The sequence below is a fragment of the Corvus brachyrhynchos genome, unplaced genomic scaffold (genome assembly GCF_000691975.1).
Source record: "Corvus brachyrhynchos isolate BGI_N302 unplaced genomic scaffold, ASM69197v1 scaffold175, whole genome shotgun sequence".
NCBI lineage: Eukaryota > Metazoa > Chordata > Aves > Passeriformes > Corvidae > Corvus > Corvus brachyrhynchos.
Window position 1 is genome coordinate 493700 of NW_008238448.1, and position 16599 is coordinate 510298.

At 38.0% G+C, this 16599-nt stretch overlaps 1 protein-coding gene across 2 annotated transcripts in view; it reads right to left on the reverse strand.

Annotated features, from left to right (window-relative positions):
• Positions 1–16599, reverse strand: part of PPP3CA (protein phosphatase 3 catalytic subunit alpha) — a 173715-nt gene that overhangs the window by 84048 nt on the left and 73068 nt on the right. The window lies entirely within an intron of this gene.

The window sequence follows — 16599 nt, forward strand, 5'->3', positions numbered from 1 at the left end:
AAAATAACAAACACAATTGCAATCCACACCATAATTTTGAGCAATGGCACATGCAATGATGCTCCTTTTGAAAAAAAAAGTTAGCTTATTTTCTGTAAACACCACAAATATAGAATCACAGACTCACAGAATGGTTAGGGTTGGAAGGGACCTTAAGGATCACCTGGTTCCAATCCCCCTACCACAGAGAGGGGCAGCCCCCACTAGATGGGGCATCCACAACTTCTCTGGGCAACCTATTACAGCACCTCCCCATCCTCTGAGCAAAGAATTTTTTCCTAATGCCTAATCTAAACCTGCCCTCTTTCAGTTTTAAACCACTGCCCCTTGTCCTAACATGCCAATATAAAATCTCCCTCTCCCTCCTTTTTACAAGCCCTCTTCAGGTACTGGAGGGTGCTGTAAGGTCTCCTTGGAGCCTTCTCTTCTCCAGGCTGAACGGCACCAGCTCTCCCAGCCTGTCGGCAGGAGAGGTGCTCCAGCACTCAGAGCATCTTCATGGCCTCCTCTGGACTCATTCTAACAGATCCATCTAAAGTAACTTTCAAATGTCAAATGTATACACTATCTGATGCTTCACCACGATAGAGTACAGTATGTGTGCACATATACAAACAAGTGCATGAAAGCCAACTCAAAGTAAGTGTAAGCTTTGTATCCTATATATTCGTACACACATACCAATTTGATTTTATTTAAGCCCAGAAGCGAACAGCTTCTCCCTTACACTGGTTCCACAGAGAATTATTTCCATGAAAGCTTATTCAGTCTTTTCATGTTTTGAGCAAATTTCACAAGTACAATTTTGGCATGTTTACCAGATAGAAATCGTAGCGAAGAAGTGTCATGCTGTACTGAATTTCTTGATGACAAAAGCATCACAGTTCATTTGACACAGGATGACTCAAATATTGAGTTTAGTATTATTCTGCAAATATTCAAAAAACTATCAGGAGATTTTCCATTCAGTAGCAATTTAAGGATTATAGCAAATTTCTTTTTAAGAAATCTTGCCTTACTACTATAATTTCCGTATCATAACATAGGAAAATTTAAGAAGCATTACACGCACAGCTAAAGCATATAAAACATGCCCAGACTATCTGTTTGACTTTACCAGGTACTGGTACTGACTACCAGGTATTCCTTCTCAAGCACTGAGAAAAATCCTTATTTCAAAGAAATGACAGAGTACCTTCAGCTTCCTTAATAAGCAAATGCAATTTCAGCCTCGGGGTCCATGGCAGCAGCAGCCAATCATGCTCCTGGCCATTGCAATTCCCCTTGCTCCCTTACTCCAGCTCCTGGTCAGAGACATCCTTGAGTTAAATGAACTGCTTAAGCATACTACACAAGCAAAAAGCCAGAACTACATTGAATTACATGACTTCTGCCAATTTAGACTTCAGTGGGCTTAGCAAGCTGGAAGAGGTGAACACGAGCAGGCCCAGGGGAGCTCCCGGCCCAGGGGGAGAGGCCAGCCAGCAGGCAGTTCAGGCTGCAGCCACAGAACAGCCCCAGCCGGCCAAGCTGGCCACAAATGTGACTCAAGAGGTCAACAGCCATGCTGTGACTCAAGAGGTCAACAGCCAGGCTGAACACACTGGCTCAGCATTTCAAGAGGTGAAAGGAAAATGGAGGATCAACATGCCCAGTTCTGCTCCGCTGAGGAAACATCTTCTGTGGGACTTACTTTGCTCTTTTCAACTGACAATATGTATAATGGTATTATAATAACTCAGTGATTGCATCAGACCAAAAAAGATATTTGCAGTTATGTGGCTGGCAAACTAAAGCAGTGACAGTACAACAACATGCTCTAAATTCCTTATGTAATGAGCTGAATTTACTACTACAGCCAGTTTTACAGAACTGTCTCAGCATTTTAACTTTAGACCCCAAGAAAGCAACAGCATGTATCACCAAAAAAAAAGTATGAAGAGCAATCTCTTCATACATCTCAAAAAAGGAAGCAATTAAGACTTGTACTTTTTCCGATATCACCAAGGACACTGGAAAATTGCACAGAAAATAAGAAGATTGCCAGGAATTAGACTACTCTGGTAGATGAAAGGATGGGGAAGAAGTGGGAGGAGAATGAACTATTTTCCACATTGTGCTGTTAATTTTCCAATTGAATTGTCACTGTGATGCTTCTACTTGAAAGTTTACCACACAATTGCAGAGACATGAACTGCTATCAAATCTTCCAAATGTAGCTCAGATTTTCAGTCCAAAACTCATTATCATCTTTATATTAAACATCACAAAATAAGCCATTCTGAAAACTCACAGAAAGGTGAGGTTGCTCCAAACTCCAATGTAACAAGCGTGTATTGATCAGCTAGTTTCTCTCTCTGCTTTTTCTATCCAAAAACTGGTGGGTTTTTTGCTTTTCTATATCTAAAATCAAGACACAGTCTACCAGCTATAACCTTCAAATTACTGTACTTCTCAGGCAGTAGATCATGTTATGTTTTGGAGGATAGAATCGTCTCTCCTGCAAGAAGTATCAAAGGCTACTGAATTGGGACTCAAAAATGTGTTGCACAAAGTGCTTCACAAGTGCACTTATGCAACAGAGAAGAAAGTGTGGAGGGGTAACCATAAAAGACCATCAAGCTTCAGCACTGTCAAAATCCTCCTCCACTAGACACACTTACACAGCTTGACTGCATCTGCAGAGTAAGAAACTACCGAAAAATACACACCTGCATGGTATTTTAAAAATATACTTGCTCCCCTCTGCGTGATCCAAGAATCTTCCCCACACCACATCCCCCTCAGTTTGATTAATGTATTGAAATAAGATACACAGCAGGTATCATAAAGACCCAGACAAAGGAGCCATTGAAATGAAGACCTTCCACATGTGGAAACCAGTGTTATTAATAAACTAATTATTTTTTCACAATGACATTTAAACCTTCTTCAACAGAATAATAAAGGAAAGGACAGGAAACAGCATTTTTTTCCTGTGATTGCATTAAACTTTTCTGCATGATTAAGCTAAAAAGACAGCCATCATTCATCATCATGTCTATCAAAAGATTTAGAAGTCACTGGAATTGTATGACGATAATAAAGAATTAGGAATTCTCATCTCTCGAATAATCCTTCTTGCACCACCTTACCCATCCTTTTTTTCTCAGGAAGAGGATAAAATGTTCCTGTACTGGACAACATTTAGTAAGTAGATTGTTGGTTTCCCTTACGTAGTTTATTAAGAATGAAAATATAGTCTTAATTTTAAAAACTTATCATAGCTGAAAAGACTAGAGTTTTCCTTTTTCACATGATTTTCACTAGGTGGTTTTTCTTCCCATTTCTTACTGATTCTTTTAAAACCAAACAACTGTTTTATTTTGACATAGAACACATGGGATTTCAGCAAAAATAATGATTAAAAAATCCCATCCTTCAACTTAACTGCGTCACAATGAAGAGGTTTTTTTCTGTTTGTTTTATAAGTTCTATAGTGACAGCAGTGAGGAATGCACATTGGGAACACATGATGGATCAAAATTGGAAGGTGTTCGGCAGAAAGTTACTTCTTCTGTAAGAAGTCTCATAAGATAAAGGGTTTTTTAAAAAAATACATAAAACTATGAAACTTTGCTCTTTAGTCAAAGTGTCAAAGCACATCATATAGTTGAACTAAAGAAATCTCTAATACCAAGAATCTTGTGACAAGGCTTTCAAGCCCCATTACTCAACCTCTGGTAGATTTCTCAGTGAAAACTAACTGAACAAAGAATCAGCTTTTGAACTCCTGTTGGTGAGGTATTCTAAATTATTCTCCTTTGCTTTCTCCTTTCTAATATTTACTTCTACACCAGGCTTTCCATGCCTGTTTATAAATGACACAGATATCATGTGAGTAATCTCTTCTGGTTGAAAATGTAATTTATTTTAATTGGAAATGAAAACTTGTTTGAGGGGTGGCAGGAGGAAACCGTTCCTATTTCCTGCTATAGTTCTCTCAGCATCTAATTACATTCATAAAAAGAAACAATGGGAATGCTGTGTGTTAGTCAGTTTAATGTGGTTAATTACACTATTCCCCCTATGCATGCAAATACACCAGAGCCTCACAAGCGATACAGCACCCACACAACACATTGATCAATGGTAACAACTGCACTTTGTGATCACATATGATACATGCTCTAGATATAAATACTTGCTTACTGGAAAAGGTTTCTAGTTCACAAGAAAAAATGTAAAATGCAGCAGAACAGACAACAAATAAAAAATTCTGACCATTAGTATCTGTATTTTCCATAAAATTCTTGTCAATATGAATTCAATTGCTGCAACTAGAAACATACCCTTCCTACCGAAATACCTTTCTCCATGTCTTTCTGTAAATAAGATACTTTGGGGAGGTCCTTTTTTTATATCCCCATATACCAATATACTAACAGGAGTTGAACCAAATACTTCACTTCCAAAAGTTTCAAGACATTTGTGCCACCTCAGAATGGAATTAAGGTACCAATCAGATCTTTTGCAAGTCAGATTCAGTACCTAGGTATCCCTGAGGACACAGAATTAGTATTTCAAATAGTATCTATCCCTGTGATGGATTCAGCTGGGATGGTGACACATCAGCTGAACACATCTTCATTATTACTCTTTCTTCAAAGTCATGCTTGCATCAGCAATGGTCTGTGAGTCCAAAGGCAGACAGAGGGTGGGTACCCAAGGAAGGTGCAGATGAAACAAGTGCTGGCACACAGAACAGCCTCTGAACACCTGGTTCTCCTCCATACACTCTGGTAATGGCAAAGAGTCATCAGTCACACATTTCAGAGCAATAGCTTTTAATGACAGCTTAGATGTCAACACTGTCTTTCCCACAAAGCATGAAAGGACTTGGTCTTGAGAGAAGAGACATCTCAGTGCTCACACAATGACTCTTCGAAGGCCAGATATTTCAAGTATAAAATCACCAAGGGAAACGAACAAAAAAGGTAAAAGGAACTGCATATGGTCCTTCTGTGAAGAATCAAAGAAATGTTTCAGAGGCTTAGAATGAAACCGTCTGAGCTCAGATGAGTCACTGGGGTTCTTGGAGCAAAACAGACAATATGGATAATTGGTAAAACAGGAACAGACAGTAAGAAGCATAGTCATGAGGGACAGTCTTGATGCTTGAAGAATATGACAGCTTTTGTGAGGAGTTAACCTCCCTCCCTCACCACACAGTTGGAATAGTAGGAAGTCTGTTCAGAAACATCATGTTGAAAGGGAAGGACAAATGTGTTTAAGTTGGAAAGAAGATGATGGATTAGTTAAGAAAACAAGTGGCAGAATTTAGTCCAATCTACCTTTGAACCTGGTCCTGTTTTGAACAAGAGGGAGCACAACGCGATTTTCAAAGGTACTGGTCAACCTAAATTATTTTAAGAAAAGGGCTTAATGTGAGAAGAACAAAACAAAAATAACATTATCTTCATTACGGAATGAAACCAATGCTGAAAAAAGCTGCAGCCTGGAGAATAGGTCAGTGGTGCCTACGGAAAGAGCATGATGAATTAAGAGCCAAAGAACCTGTAAATGTTATGAGAAGATAGATGTCTTTTGGCAGTCTAATGCTTTGATTTTGTTTAAACTAGCTAAAGTGGGTAACTTAGCTTCAACAGCCCAGTGAATAACTGCTACTGCTATAAAATTTTAACCTTTCCCCCTTCAATTAATGTTAGACCTGAAAAGCTCTCCTCAAAGGGAAAAAACCTTACCAAAAAACTAGGAAAGGTGATATTCATATTCCGGATATTCTTAAAAGATAAAAGAATATACAGACCTTGAGGTTTTAGAACACATACACACCCCCCCCCCAAGTTTTGTTTATGCAACTGAAACACATTTCCTTCTACCATAAAAATCTGCAGCAAGCAAAGGCTTCAGATCTTCATCACTTCATTGCTGCCTCAGTCCAAGAGAAATCCAGTTTACTCTTCACTGCCTCCCCAAGTAAGATAACCTGAAATTTTTCCCAAATGCTTATTTAGAAAATGAGACTTCAAAGTAAAAGGCTGACTTGCATTAATTGCTTATGCTTATCTGCTCTCCCACACTTGTGATCATCTTCCAGCCTGTGCCCATAGCAACAGCTGGAGACCTCTGTGTTCTGGCCTTACCACTGTGGTCTTCCTCTCCTGCATATTGAAGAATATATGGCCTTGATGGCAGGTGCATCAGGAAGCAGCCAGACACACCAAACACATGCCACCTGACGGCATCTTCGACCAGTTACATTTTAAGATCATGCGTTCAAGAGGAGATCCTGCATTTGATAAGAGCCTTTGTATTCTGAAACTTCAAGCTTCTATACTAGAAAAACAAGCACTACTGAAGACCTGGATTGGTGTCAATGATCTGAAAGTCATTTTTCATTGCTGAAATCATCATTTTACTGAAAACACATTTGTTCCCTCAACAAGGATTCCGAGAGCCATAGAAGTATTCTGCATGATGTTTGATGTCATCTCCCCACACATCTCCTTAATGATTTGTCTCTAATTTTTCCAATAAAATCTAGGTGCAATGCTCTGGATTTTCAAAGAGGGACTACTGATTTACACGGGATTTAATTACATTTGATACTGGTCCCCTGTTAAGAGGTGGTTTTGGCCATAACTAACCTCTACATGTGCTAGGAAATTTCAGTTTTTCCACTACAATGAGAAAGTCTATTTCCCTTAGCAGAACCTTAATGAAAACAAAACAAGTAAAAAACCACCCCTAACTCCAATTCTACAAGAAACAGTAGACTACAAACCTATTCTTAATCTGGTATCAATCATTACAATAAAAAATATAGCACACAAACTACACCCAAATCTGTAACAATGCTTGCTTTATTGTACTTAGAGAGCAACTGAGTCTCACCTCAACACTCTTACCATGCTCATCTCATTTCAAGTAAAATTTTTGGCTATCTCCTGCCATAGGCATTGCTAATTAACTGCCTTTTAGAGACAAATATTTTCTTATCTGTTTAGAATCTAAACATGATTCTCTCTTCAAAGGAGTTTTACCCTTTTAACTGGAGTTTTTTAGACTGTTTGGGGAAAAACATAACCTCGTTTTACATATGCTGGCCGATCTCACAAACAGCTCTTAGGTCTTCCTTTCAGTTGTGTACCCAGCACTGAGGGTAGTTTCTTCCTCCCGCTTAAAGTCTGATGAGTACCAAAGTAAATGAAGTGGAACAAAGAAGCTACATTAGCTTTCATAATTTATTGCTCTAGACAACTCCAGCTATTGCCTGTGACAGGAATCAAGCCAGGCAGAAAGAAAATGAAAGTGTTCTGCCACTTTGTCAACAGCTGAAGTTGCAGGACTCATTTCTATGGCTACCAGCAATGTCCCCGAACCCCCATCGCCACACTGCAGCTCTTGACCTGTATTTACAGAGGGCACCAAACACAAAGGAGAACATGCATAAATAATGACCTGAAACGTGTTATGTGCTGTTTTCTTCAGGTTTTTAAAGACTATAGACTAAAAATGATACACTTCGGTGTTCTTTCTTAATACAGGTTAATAAAGAATAAATCTGACACAGTTCACTGAATTTTACTGCCTTGATTATTCAGAAATTTTTTTTTTTTTGGTCTGGATGAATAAACTCCTGTAGTGAACTCTCACAAGCATTTCATTTTGATATCTAAATTCAACCTTTTCTGATTAAAGCATCACTTTTGTGGTGTCTTCCACTTGTAAAGGTAAAATTTTTTGCAGAAGTAGATTTGGAGTGAGAAGAGGTGTAAGAACAACTGTCAAAAATTCAACATGGCAACTTTCATAAGTACCATCTGAAAGCAGTAATGCTGGTACACCTAATGAGCAAGAAGGATTCTCCACAGCCCCTTCCCTTGTGCTGAGCACCATGACTGGTTCTGACTCACACAAAGGCTCCGAAATTGGAGCTTAGTCCTTTGCCATTGTGCCTGTGGGTTGCCTGCTTTAAAGATGACACAGCTGGATCTATAAAAATCTCACAGGAAGGAACAACACTGACTTAAGCCAAGCAATCCACAAGGTTCAAAACTGCTAAGCTCAATACGCAATAAAGAAAGGGAAAGACAAAATGGCATAGGACATAGACTCCTCTTGAAAATTCAATTCTTGCTAAATCTTCTTTAGCGGATGAGAAGATCCTCCTAACTTACCAAGAACATTTTATCAGGAAGCAATTAGCACCCCAAGTGGTATCAATACATGAATTTCAACTAGATTTAGATGTCCAAAGCTAAGAGAAGAGAGAAGCAGGAGCAAACACAGTCATTACAGAGAGAGCACCAAGGAATAATTTGAAACTCACCATTTAATGTTTTAATGCCCTAAAAGATGCACATAATGACCCCTGTGTCAAAAGAAAATGTTATGGCTTGACACACTACCAGTACAAATCATGTACATTATTGCCAGAATCCCCTGTGACAGTTCCCAAGACTTTCTGAAATCGACTGCAGATTGAAAAGATGTTACTGTTCAGCAAAATTATTCTTCATAATTGGTACATTTATTTGGAGATCATAGATTTTTCAGTGTAAAGAACATTTTAAAATATTATTTTTTAAAAAACTAATTAAAATGTTTTGAACTATAGCAGCTCTCTTTTTCATTTAAAAAGACAGTATCTTCACAGAGGATATTATATACATTTGGAAATTATTCTGTAAGTGTTTTCTCTGAATAAATGCAGAAAACCAAATACAGAAAGCATCTGTCTCAGCTCTGGTAGTATTTCTTAGAATAATTAAAATGCTAATGAAAAAGCATGTAAAGGCAGGAAGAAGTAGAAGAACCACCCACCCCAGAATAACATCCTTCTATAAGTATCATTTCCAACTTCTGATGTTCTCTAATTTATGCTCTAAGTGATGACAGGTTATGTTTATAGTATCTCTTTAAGAAGGAACCTATTAGTTATCTCCTTTGCACTTGCCAGTACTTCTCAGCAGATTTAGGTGAAATGTTGGACACAAAAATAAGGCACAGATGAAGGCAAGAGATAGCTGGTGTTAGCTTCAACAGTTCATCAGCTGTGAACAACAGAGGCACACCTCTGCACAGCAATTCCCAAATCAGATGAACACCGTGGTACCTCCAATGGCAACGATCAGCTGACACAAAATGCTGTCTCTGACTTGCTATTAGTCCACCCCCTCATACTCCAACTCCTTTTCTTGATTTCTACACTGCAGCCACTCTACAGCTGTTGCAGGTACAGTGTGATTAAGACCAAATCAATTCCCCTTTCAGCCTCACACACATATAAATCATGATTCTGTAATTATTTCACACTCAAACAAAGTGTGGAACTCTGGCATGACTGGTAGATTTTTTATTTTCCATGGGGGAAGGCAAACATAGGCTGGAATTTTCTTCTGCCTCCTTCTAGTTCTTACTCATTTCAGTAGCTCCTCCATCCAAAATGGATGGAAGGAGGAATATGGGTGGCTGTGATTTCAGCAGTGATCCCACTGCATTCCCACATCCCTTACTAACATAGACTATGACCTAAGATTGAGTTAAATTAACCAAGGTGAGAATCAAAAGGAGGAGTAATTGGGCAAAGCTAAGAGAACATAAAAGGTAAGAACAAAGGTTCTCTCTTCTTAATGAGGATTACACAGGACGAACATCACGGTTATTTTCTAAAAAGAACCCAAGTGTCAAAGACCCAGTTCTAACTCAAGCTGTGCCACTGACTACAAAATTGCAAAGCAAGTAAAAACCCTGATTTACAAGTTTCAGAAAAATATTTGAGAAGCCATAATAAACAGCACTGCTATGATGTACTCTGTCTGCTTGGAAAAGTCCTAGAAGAAATGCTAATGTGCTATACTGTGCTGTCAGTATTTACATGATGAACCGCCTACATGCTAAATAAGAGACGGCAAGAACAAAGTCCTAAAGGCTTAGGTATTTGCAAGCAGTTGTTTTTGTATTTTTGCTGGTGGTTATTTTTTTAATCAATCCAATTTCTGTGCTGACTTGAAGCCCAATATATATTTGATCTTCCATTTCACAGCATCAAATTAAGCTCCGTATCTGAAGGGAATCTCAGATTCCACAATCTCAGTTTGGCTTATTTGACTACAATTTTTGCACCAAAAAAAAGTGAACCATAGATAGATCATTTATAAGAACAAGTGAGGTAGTTGTAAAGAATACCATCAGTAGTATCCACTGTCTTGGCAATAATGATAGATTTAAGCAGCTGCTACTAGAAAACATCAGCTCTGCCAAAATGTCAGATGCTAATGGCTGAGGCAGCTCAATTAAGCTACAAGACACAATTGCTTTGTTCTACCAGGGATGCAGGCAGGCATATTTCAATTTATATCTGGAACCAACAGAAGCACTTAGGGAAGGAACAGATTAAAAAAAATCTGAATACATACAGCCTTACATCTTCACCTTCTTACAGAAGTCCCAGATTTTAAGAAGTCCCAGATTTTAAGCCACAAGTGATTTGATGCATTATGAGTTCTCAATAAAGCATGCAAAATAGCTGGAGTAGTGTCAGTTTTAAGCAGCAACCCAAATAAAGGATCCAATCAAGTTCACTTTAGCAGTGTGTTGATATGGTAAGTTATTTTTAATGTAAATTTAAATGCAGGTTTTCTGTAGTTTAATGACATTCAACAGTGATAACGTAATGGGAAATAATGGTTGCAACAGCGAACTGTGTTTATGCTACATTGAGAAAAGAGTATATCTAACACATTTTAAAAAATTATGGCAAACATTTCTTCATAAAGTCTAATTAATGTGAGAAAGCATATCTGCCTTTCACAGTAAAACGTGTAAAAGCATGTAAAAACAACTGGACTATCATTTGTTGTCAAGATTCATACAAAAGTAGATGGTGCTGTCAATACTTTCCTCTACTTCCCAGTTCCAATCTGTTCTCCTGAAATCTCACCTATGCAAGTGAGATTGTGAACTAAGAATGAAGTAAACTTTGACTTGTTTCTAACATTTACCTCATTTCAGGCAAAGTTAACCTTCCTATGATGAAGGAGAATTAACTGCAGACCATTAAATCTGAGAGTGAGAATAATTTGTAGAAATGTGTCCAGGTCTCAGGGGTTACTGGTCCACACAGGGAGTGTATCACCAGTACAATGCAGCAAATCAAACTGATTTGAGCAACTCCAACAGGAACATTTGCAACTCTCATGCATCTCCAAGATACAGAAAAAAAGAGTTGTACTGTAACCAGCATCCTGTTCTGAGGGCAGACCCCATCACATGCTCACTGCTAGTATCACAAACAAAATTAAAGATGCTTTTTACAGATTAATTTATTGAATGTCTTATGGCAAAGAAAGGAAAAGTGTAATTCTTATCCTCAGAAGTTACAGGTATCTAGACTTCAAACCAGCAATTAAGTTTTAAGACTTGTATATCTGAAGACACCAGCCATTCAGAAATGCTCTGCTATTTGATCACGTATGTGATTTTTTCATGGCACATATGACAATATTTTAGTTATACATGTCCTGGGAATTCAATAGTTTCTTCAACAGTAATCACAGTACATAGGGTTTAACCCTAAGGGTGAAATGAAGAAATTTTAGATAAAAGTACTTTTACTGAACTTTTATTGAATTTCAGACAAACTCTCCTGTGCTAATATGGATAGATCTTGCAATACTTGTAGATCTCTAATAAGCAATCTCACTTATTTTCCATGATGAAATGCTATCTTAAACTGCTTCAAAGGTAAAATTCAGAAAGAACTGGTTTAGTTTGACTCTCAGATTGGATCAGATGATTGACATGTATGCTACAATTCAATGTAATTTTTAATACTATTCCCTTTTACTACAATGCAGGCATAAATGCTTCTATTAACTCATCTTAACATTGACCGTGTTATCTAGAAATTCTTGCTGTTTACAAAGTTTTAACTTCCACAGCACTAGCAACCTACTAAAATTATTTCATGCTACCAAGTGAGAGAAATTGGGCAAAGGAAAAATGTATGTGGATCATGAGGAAAAATTCAGGACACCCTATCATCCCATAGAATAATGTACCCAGAGAATATCTGGCAAGCCTCAAAGATCATAAAGGTACATGTTGGCAGGAAAGGGCTCTCCTTCTGTAATTTTTATGGACCTGTAATGCACAAAAGTTTCCAAAGGTCAACTGAGTTGCCACAGTTGTTCCCAAATTGTCTAAAAATGCCTACAACCTTTTCCCTTCCATCAACTTAGAGTTTCAATTGCAAGAACTCCCTGTGTGTTCACAAAGACAAGCATTGCAAAGCAACTCAGGTATTTAAGTTGGGTCTGTATAATGCTGTGCCATCAACCAAGCCAATGGAATTTTTTACCCACACTCAACAATAGTGCAAGTGGGTGTATTTCCCACTAGCATGCATAAGGTCAGTACTTCCAAACCTACTGGAAACACACACCCTATCTTACTTTTATGTGATGCAAAGGGAATAGCAAGGAAGGCTCTGCAAATAGCAATGGTTTCCTTGCATCTACCACAGCCATAAACATGGGAGTTGCTAAAAACAGGACTAGTAGAGGAAAACAATATGGCCACGGAGTTCTGCAGAGACTGAGACACTTTCTACATTGCAAGAATAAGCTTTTATTCTGTCTTCCCCAATGCTCTCCCCTCATCACTTACCAAGCTGCATGCACCTGGCAGTTCAGAAAGCTTTGAACACAGGCTAGTACAAAGTGAGGACTTCCTTGATGAAGTATGTGAAGGTTTAAAACAAAAGTAGATGTTGTTTTGTCTATTCTCCATTTTTTCTACATGAAGGAGTAGCAGATGCTGGCCCCTGTGCCTGTGCATAGCCTGGCTACAGTCACCAAGTCAGAAACTGCTGTCATGGACACTGCTGGGGTGGCAGCCACAGACAGCTGTCTCAGTAATATTCGTACAGTACATTTCCATATGTCAAAAAGCACACATTTATAAAGATGTATATGAGTTAGGATTTTGGAGGACACTCTTGTTAGTATTGATGGGCAGGACTAGCTAAAAGGACTGCACACCGAGCACAAAAAAATGAGATATGTCAAATGTGACAAGAAAAAAGAGCACACATTAGTTGCTTTTAAAATAGATATCAACAGGGAAAAAAGACTTATCTTAAAGCACCAATATACATCTTACAAGCTTATTCACTTGTGCAGTCATATGTGCGAGAGGTATCATGCTATTTTCATTCAGGATCTGTAAATCTAACAATATCCTCAAGGAAAATAATCTAAAAGGTACAAGCAAAGATGTACAATGATAGATATTAGATAAATATATCACTTTACAGTTCTAGGTCTATCCTGTAGTTAAGTATGTCATTTAAGGAGGTATACATTAAAATCACAGAAATGCTAAGGTGGGAAGCTCATACAGCACAACATGTTAGCTTCAAAGCTGAAATTGGCTGTTTTCATTAGCTACTTTGCTGTTAAAATCCAATTCTGCAATATGATTCTCTGGTTTTTGCATTTTAATCCCAGCCCTTAGAGATTAATAATGCTACTTAACCTGTTGTAGCTGTCATTTTTGCACGTGCTGTAAAACAACAATTTATCATGTTCTAAAAGTGCAGGTTTGGTTGCTTTGAAAAGGACCAGTCTTCACACGTAGGATGTGACAGAATTAAAGCTTCAAGTACAACCTCTCTTCCATATGCATTACGCTACGAATTGTTTTCCATGCAGTGGATGGAATGAACTGTACTCATGCACTGAGCAATTCAAGTTCTGCTCTCTGCATTTGTGCAAAACGTGCTTTAGTTACAGAACTTCTACAAACCTTACTCTGAATACAACTTGCTTACGTGTTTTCAACACTGCTCAGCACAGCAGTTATCTCCTAAAGATGCGTGATTTACTGTCTGTCTTCAAAACACAGGTGAACTAAAGGTCCATTTTACAGACTGAGAGCCAAGCAAGACAACACTGCCATCAAGTTTTACCTAAACTTGTTTTTCTGACACAATCAGTTTAGAAATCTAAAGAACTTAAAATATAAAATAGCTAATGCTGTAATATTCAGAAATATGTACATACATTCACAGTGCGAGAAAGCCACCCATACACTGAAGTCAAAGGGACATATGCTTGGCATGCAGTTAAGAATGGTCAATACCCAAGCAGCATATTTTAGATTTGGAAGTGAGAGCCCATAAAACCATGCAGTCAGTCATCATGCAAAGAAAGGGGAGTGTGTATCACTTGTCCAAAATCACTCTGTATAGTAATGAACCTCTGTAATAAGGCTACATAGAGCTACCCAGTCAGTTATAAATCTGGCATTCCCAAGTGTACTTTGGAGTGTGACTTCAGTAAATATTGCTATCAGAGTGGTTCAGAGATATATTTCCTTAGCCTTCTAGAAAAAAAAAACCCCAAACATTAAAAATGAGCCAATTTCTCCATGTGTCATTATACTGTTATGAACATGATACAGGACTGGAAATTGTAAGGCTGCCATAAAAACATCTTTCCACTGAACAGCTGTAGTCTAGTGGTAGATCAACCTCATTCAAGACACAAGCTTAAAATCAAGTTCACAAGTCTCCAAGTGAAGAGGTTACAGATGAAGTCAGTCAAGATAACGTTGCTTCAACACCTCCCAGATGCAAGAAGAGTCCTAATAACAGAGCACTTGGAGTCTCTTATTTCAGGCTCTGTTCACATTCTTCCCCAGTGAGCAGCAGCCCAGTGTAACAACAACAGCAGTAATTGCTCACTGTCACTGTAAGCCAGACCTGCAGTGAACTACGCATGCATGCATGGAGCAAATGATGAGAATCTGAGCTAAGCTCACAAACGGGTTCCTCAGAAATACTTCAAAAGGCTTATAATCTTGCCAAATTTGAAAATAAAATGTATTAATTCAAAGTGACAACCACATTGATGGTTCCAGCTAACCACAGACACAGAGTAAAGTTTTACACATAAATGCAAAATAATTGATTGTGCATTCCACATTAACGCTCTTTGCATGACTTGTGTCCAATTATGCTTTTCTCACTCAAATTCAGGCTTTGTATGTACCCACTTCATTGCACACTTTACTTATAAACAGAACTCTGATACTTTTTCTGAGGACAATTTTATCACCCCTTAAAATAAACAAAAGTGAAATTTCAAATGACTGGATGGCTGCACAAGGCTTTAAGAAAGAATTTTTCGTAGTCTTTAACGTTTATCAAGTGTATCACTCTAATAATCCACAGTGCTATCACTTCTACAGTTACACTCTTCTATTTTCCTTTTTTTTGATGATCACCATCTTATAAACCAGCTACAGGAACATATTTTTAAAAGATGAATGCCTCTCCCACAAAGAATGCCATATTAGGGGGGTTTATTAGTGATTTATGACTGTCATTCTTCAACAAGACTGCTTCTCTTTTATAAAACCTAAAATTTATTTTTTATCCACTCTGAAAAGAACAAACAAAACCACTGATAATGTTTGAAAAACGCTTTCCTCTACTGCATAGCTATTTCCTGACTGCCTGTATACCTGGCACTTCTACCACATCACCAGTCAATTGATATTCTCTTTATCCAGTCACCTGCTGTCATACTACTCATACAAAGAAAACTGTCAGGCCCACAGCAACATGCCTCACAAGCTTTCTCAACCTCCCCCTCACTATTTAAGTTCTTCCTTCTTTTCATGATCACTTTCATAACTACAGCTCTCATGTTTGTTCATACAGAAGATTAGCACTTCTCAGCTACCCTGCTAACACGCATCAGGAACCCAGCTTTCCTATGCTGGCTTAAAAGAGAGTAGCTACCAGCCACCCTGAAGAACGCTGCAGTATCACAATCACTGCATGAGAATAATTTCAAAAGCAGGAACAAAGCAAGGTGTAGGCTTAACTGAAAAAAGAATCAAAGACTTAAATTATACCACTGTTATACAACGGGGTAAACTTCAGGAGATTAATCCCCAAAATATAATTCAGAACAATTCCAACACCTTCAAATGAATTTAAGAAAAAAAATTTAAAGAGAAAAATTAAAAAGAGAAAGAGAGAACATTAAACACGGGCTTATGGAGATCAGCTGGTGCACAACACACCAGAGCTGTCCTCCTACAGTCTACATCTCTCAACTGATTAAAAAAAAAAAAAGTAGAAATTACCACCATCAAAAAAAAAAAAAAAAAAAAGGTAGCATTTTCTGTGTGTCTGCCACTCAGTTATGGACAATGGTACTGCACCTCTACAACTTCTTCCTTTGTCCTGAAGTGTCAAAAATATCTGTAGAACTTTATTCTCAGTTGACTAAGGGGATCCTTTTATTCATTCTATTTTCTCTGTTCATCCATGAGCTGCAACATGATTGACATCTTTTCCATCAGAACTGTACAGCAGCATGACAAGCTAATTATTATTTAAAAAATGATACACATTACCTCTCCAGGTCAAGCTACAATCCTCTAGCTGGACATCATTTTTAAACTTACAAGCTTTAATAACTTGTGCATCATTCTAGTCCAGATACTATACTCAGTTTCAGAGAAGGTTTCCTGAAAATGAAGGCTTTATTATTTCTATGTAGTTTTTAGTGACTG